The 6,817-nt window shown below is 30.5% G+C and overlaps 1 pseudogene; it reads left to right on the forward strand.

Moving 5' to 3' along the window:
• Positions 1 to 150, forward strand: LOC142630111 (U1 spliceosomal RNA; annotated as a pseudogene).
• The last annotated feature ends 6,667 nt before the right edge of the window (positions 151 to 6,817 follow it).

The raw sequence follows: 6,817 nt of genomic DNA on the forward strand, positions 1-6,817 counted from the left end.
ATACTTACCTGGACGGGGTCAATGGGTGATCAAGAAGGCCCATGGCTTAAGTTGGTAACCTCCATTGCACTTTTAGCGTAAGGTCTCCCCAAGCGTGAGAGCCTACGTCATTATTTGTTGCCGTAGGGGCCTGCGTTCGCGCGGCCCTTGCCTAGTTCCACTTGAAATATTTTCGTTGTGCTTCTCTAGGAGCCCAATGTCTTTTACGGCCCAAAAGGACTGGAGTGTTGTGAATCTTATTTGTCTATTTTTATGTAGTTTTGTTGTCCCAAAAATAAATGTTGAATAAATTAACATTAGGGATTAGGGGCACAAATCCAAAATTTACAATTTTAGATGAAAAAGAAAAAAAAAATCCAAAGTACTGCTTTTATTAATGTTCCATTTGATTTGATATAAAATGTTTTACATAAAATATTTCCGATGTTTGTTTCATTGTAAAATTTGGTCACTTGAAAATATTTTCCATTGATCGACATCTTTTATAAATTGTTATAAATTTTATTAAAATATTTTACAGACAAAATTTAGCTACAAAATTGGGACAATGTTACAACCTTACTGAACAAAATAAATATTATTACATATTTTAAAAATCTAACCGTTAAATTTCATGTTCTTTATGCTCTTAATATACACGTCAAATTTTGTGTCAATTGGAAATTATTTACCTTATATTTTATGCACAATTTTAAATTACAAAAACTTGCAATTTAAACAATTTATTGAGGACATAGTTATTGATCTTTAATTTTCTAGAAATTTTGCAAGTATGGAGGATATAAGAAGAAGATGTAATCCAATGGAAGATTTGTCAAAATTCACCTTCAATAAAAATATATTATATAAGATTGTAGCCTTAGGCTACAACCAATTTTGTTGCTAAACTTTGTCCATATTTTACAAACATAGTAGCTTTTCATCTACCTTTGGCATTGACGATTTTGGTGGTAAAGCCACCAATTTTTGTGGTTTAAGTTTAAATTTTTTTACATATTACACCAAAAACCTGAAAATATTTTACATTTGAAAATTTGCTATAGTGAAATAAGAGCGAAAATATTACATCCTCAAAACTTTTGTCAAGATGACTTTTTTGTAGAAAAGCTAGTCTTTATGGTGTTTACCAAGACTAAACAAAGTGTAAGGCATCAAAAATTGTAGATAGAGATAGCATTTGACTGGTTATACCTATGATTGATGACCAAAAACAGCAGTATTTTGATGTAGTATTGTTCAGATTACTTCCAATATTTTATACGTACATTTCACTATTTATTTTATTTTAAATGAAATGATAAAATTGGACAAGTAAGAAGAAATTTCTTATTCTGTTATTATTATTTTTTTAACGAAAAGCCAGTCATTATGATCTATAAAAAGTCAATTGATATTGTTTCCCAAGACTAGTCGTCTGTTTGGTAAGGGAGTTTAAGTATTAGTTTTTAAAATGATGTGCAAACACATGTTTAAAATGCTTATAATGCAAAAAATGTGTTTGGTACCATGTGTCTATTAACATATTTTTAAAATTTAAAAACATAATTATGTGTTTGGTATGATTATATGAGTGTGTGTGTATGTTTTTATTTGATGAGAGAAATTGTCCCCTCATAATTATCTGACATGAATAGTACATTTATTACTATTTTATTTTATGAGAGAAATTTTCCCCTTATTATTGTTGGACTCCATCTTTCTTTTCTCTTCATAGAAAACCCACGATTCTCCTTCTCTTCATCTCTCTTAGCCTCATGTCCCAACACCTTTGTTTCTCCTATATTGTTTCTTTCTTTTGTTCGCTCTAGATGTTTGATTTGGTTTGTGCTTTGTGGGCAGGGATTAAATTCAAATAGGTTTTTTTTTTTTTTTTTTTAAGTTTGGCGTTTTGTTGCACTGTTGTTTTTTTTGTTGGTGGGGATTAAATTTAAATGGGTTTTGTTTGATTTGGAAGAAGAAAACCAGCAAAACAGCAAACTCCAAAACAAAACCAAAAAAAAAAAAAAAGCCATGCTGGAGAGAGAAAAGAAAAAGTGTGTTGTCCTATCAGTAGGTCTTGTGCTTTTCAAAATATTTACAACAATGTTATTGAACATTGTTACTCAAAAATTGAAAAATATTATGGATGTCTTCCCAAAATATAGTGTTTAAATACCCTAAATTGAAAACTGTGACTTCAAACTCCCTTAATCAAACAATCCTACCAGTATTTAAACATTAAAAATTTTGTTTAAACTCACATATCAAACAGGCCCTTAAGGCACTAAAAATTGTAGACAAAAATAACATTTGACTAATTTTACCTATGATTGATGACAAAAACAACATTATTTTTGTACAGTGTTGTTAACGTTACTTACAATATTTTCTATTGACATTTCATAGTTTTAATGCACCGAAAATTGTAAATAGAGATAGCATTTGACTAATTTTACCTATGGTTGATGACTAAAAATAGTTTGTGTAGTGATGTTCGTGTTACTTCCAATATTTTCTACTGACATTTCACAATTCATTCATTTTAGAGGAAATGATAAGATATTAAGTAGGAAGAAACTTCACAATTTTTTCCCCTTATTTGGGGAAAAAAATACCCACTTATTAGGACAGTAAATGGATCTCCCAATATTTGGGAAGCATGCCATAAATTTGAAGATAGGGATGATCGAGCATCAATAGTGGACAACTTGACAAAGAAAAACAAAAGCATGGTTAGAAATACATGTAATATAATAGAGCATTCCCATTTATTGTTCTATAATAAAGTTTTTGCTATTTATAGATGTTATTGTAGATAAAAAAGAGAAGAAAATCCCTACTTTTAGTCATGCATTTTCATCTAAAAAAAAAAATAGTCATGCATTTTGCAATTATTTTATACTAGTGTTTAATTCGCGCAATGCGCAAGATCATTTTATGATGGTAAAATAGGGGGGGTTGTTGGTCAATTGTTCAAATAATGATGTTAATGTGTAGGTGTTCTCCTAAAAGACAGACATAACTTAGCTAATCATACAATGCAAGAATTGTTCATAAGAAGACAAAATATAATTTAAAACATATATTAAAAGTTAAATGTTATAGAACGAGAAAAAAAAACTCATTTATAACCATCAAACAATATTATTTTAAACAAAAACATTGTTTAAAAAATGACATTTTTAACTATGGACAAAACTTATGTACAGTACCTTTGGTGCTATTTCTTAGGTTCTCTTCTTAAGTTTCTGTTATGCGGCTACTTAACTTAAAAAATACACTTCCATCAATGAGAAAAAAGCCACATTGTAGAATTTCAACAGTAATTAATCCAAAATACTAAGAACACAATCGATATGCATAGTATTCTCTCATTGTAACACACACATATATTTAGCTCCATCTAGAGCTTTGGTGTGATTCCTAATTGACCAAGCCATTTGTTAAATATATCGATTTTCTAATATAATTTAGGATGCGAATTTTTAAGTCAATTACCAATTTGTTGCTACCCTATCTTTGTAGCTCAAAGATAAATGTCTACTCATAAAAAATAATTAGTATTTGAGAAAGTAAATATATTCAAATAATTTAAGATAAATATTTGAAGTGAATATTTTATATTAAAAGTTTTAGTTAAATAAATTTAATTAAATAAGTATGTAGCTAATGTATTAGAAATTAAAAATTTTAAAATAGCACTCAAAATGTCAAAACCAAAATCAGAATTTAAAACTAATTTATCATCATGGGTTTAATATTTTTTAGATCTTAATATTTCTCTCTCTCTATCTATTTTATATGTATTATTTTTGCAAATGTCCACAAAGCAATTGGTTTTACGAAAGATATGCTCAATCTGTTTATTGGGAAAGGTCCTTAAAAGATATTCCTTCAATAATTTATATATATATATATAAGGAAAAGGTTGCAATGTTTTGTTGCTAAGTGAATTAATCATAAATTCTAGAATTGTGTTGCTAATATGCCAAATTCATGACATCTAGATTGGCATGGCAATCAAATTGGTTCATTTTGAAAACTTTAAAGATTACTATTACTAATGAAAAACTACTATTTAATACCACGTTTATGTCCCATGTTCAACTTGGATTTTTGTCCAAAATATGGAGTTTGGACCATTCATTCAACACACTATTAATTTAATCTTTTGAACCTGTGTGGAAACTACAAAGTTGAAGTGCAGGTAAAAGTATGAACACAATTTTCTGTAAGCCATATATACTTCAACTTTGTGTTTCATATTACTTTACTTTGATTATATTTTCTTTCATCATATTATTATACTTTGATTATCTCATAACTGTTTTGAGTATGTTATATTGCTTGGCTGGTTCTACCGCCTAATTATTTTCTTTCATCATATTATTATTATTATTCTGTGCTTCCGCCTTCAGCGCTTGTTCCGCCCCCTTCTTGGTAAGAAACCGTCTTGGTATTAGAGCCATTCTTTCCTTGGCCGCTGGTAGAGTTCTTGTGTTCTTTGTGATCTGTCTGTGTACCTAAAACTGTGATACTTTGTTGTCGTGTTCCCTTCTTACAGTCGTTGGCGTCACCGTAGTCGTAAAGTGAATTCCCAGAACCAAACAGTAAGGCCCATTTGAGCCAGGAGAGCGTGTAAGGCATGAGAGGTATAGGGTTGGTTACGGTATGTGTTATGAAATGCAACGGTTGTGAGAAAAACATGATAATTGAGTGTTATAACTAGGATAGTATGGATAGGTTGTGGAGAACCAATTCTTCTATAAGTTCCAGGACTGGTTGTCCTCCTGATATTGTGAATAAGGAAGATCACAGTGTTGAAAAAAGTGAGTACCCTAATTTCCGGAAATGGAATATCCCAAAAGTCTCTTCTAAGTCTGTTTATCACCTTAGTTGGACTGAGAGTATTGCTTTCTCTGAATATAGAGTTAGAACTGTTGAACAAACTTTTTCTATCTCTAAAACTCATGAAAAATGTTGTTTGTTTTCCAAAAAAAAATATTAATGATTTTATGACTAAGAAACTCAAATATTTGTATATTGGTCTTGTTCAAGTTGCTATTAAACCATTGACTAGAAAAGGAATTAATGCTTTTGTTCTCATGTATTGAAGAGATGCTAGATTTAAGAAATTTAATGATAGCATTCTTGGTATGATTACTGCTTCTATGTATGATGGTTCTGTTTATTTTGATTTTTATCCTGATCTTGCTCTTGTTTTGGATGATCCTAATATTGTTAAAGCATTGACTTTGAATATATTAACATCTAGTTATGACATGGATGAAGGTAGTAAACCTTTTGCTCTTATTTACCGAATTTACTATCGATTGCTTGACTCTCAACTGAGTCCTCGTGCTAGAAAAAGAGATCCTGTTGGCAAAACCATGTTAATCCAATGTTCTACTCCTGATGCTAAGATTCAAGTCCCCAAAATGATTCAATGGCAAGATGTTATTCTTCCCAAAGAATGGATTTTGGAAAAAGAATCTCCACCTGTTAAACCTGTTTTTGATGAACTTGATCTTACTCATATTCAAGATTCCAAGTTGGTTAGGTTGGATCCAAGTTAACTTGATCTCAACCTTTAATTCATTCAATGTTTTTTGAAGTTCTATACTGTGTTTAATAATCTCATTTTACAATTTCGTAATCAACTGAGTTGGTTCAATCAATTCAAGAAGGGAACTCTTAACACAGAAGGTAAATATTCAGAACTATTTAAATCATCTTTTAAAAAATACTTTAGAATTTGCAAATTGTTCAATGTATCAGTTAGTATCACTATATCGGAGTTTGTTTGGGTCACAAAATAGTCAACCCCATAAATTATACAACAAAAGCTTGCCCAATAGATCTTGATATGGAGAAGGCGAGTTTCAACTTGGCCAAATTGCCCAAATTGCAATCTAATAAATTGGGGGCAAACCTCTTGCATGCCACACGCATCTTTGTCTCTTATCTCTATTCTTTGGTCCATTTCGAAGGTCAAAGCACGTGACAACAAACTACAATTGAGATTTGTTCCCAATTCTAGATCTTCTAGATCTTCATCAGAGAGCTCAAGTCCATGATCCAAATCTATTGCACCCAATTTATGATGATGAGCAACATACCATACTAACCATATGGTTTTAAACATAAAGAATATTGCTATAAGATACAAAATATGGATTATGAAAATAAAATATTTGAAACTAAAAGAAGTCTCTAAGAGAAGAATTTGAAAAACAATTAACCTGGGTAAGTATGTGAGTGACGAACCATATCAAAATCCACTGAAAACCAAATGGCTATACAATGATCCTTCATTGCATTCCTGAGGAGAAAATGATAGCATATCAGTATACCCCAAAAAAAGTGAGCAACATAAATATGTACAAAGACCAAGCATGAATTATATGAATTTTTTTTTTTAATTTTATTATAGGTTTTCACATAGGCCTATGCCTTGCAATAAACTAGTTATGAACTGATAATTAGAAAATTCCATCACCTATTGGAGCTTGTTCTATTTGGCTAAAATCAACTCAAATTTACAAATGTCATAACATTATTATCAAAGCTTTACTAAGGATAAAATATTTCGTCATATTAAACTATGCTTACCATCAGGAAATAGCCAGATCACCATCTAAGGTTCTAAAATGACCACTTAGTAACACTGGAGGTAGGGGTGTAGGGAATAGCAGGAGATCATATTGAACATCAAATATATGCATGTGTGTATATATATCAACCAATTAAAATATGCAAGTTGTAAGTCTTCCTCCTTTGTTTCATTAACTAGTTGAGTTCCCGCACGAAGTGCGGTGCAACTTATTATTAGTTTTCT

Source organism: Castanea sativa, chromosome 3, assembly GCF_040712315.1.
Source record: "Castanea sativa cultivar Marrone di Chiusa Pesio chromosome 3, ASM4071231v1".
NCBI lineage: Eukaryota > Viridiplantae > Streptophyta > Magnoliopsida > Fagales > Fagaceae > Castanea > Castanea sativa.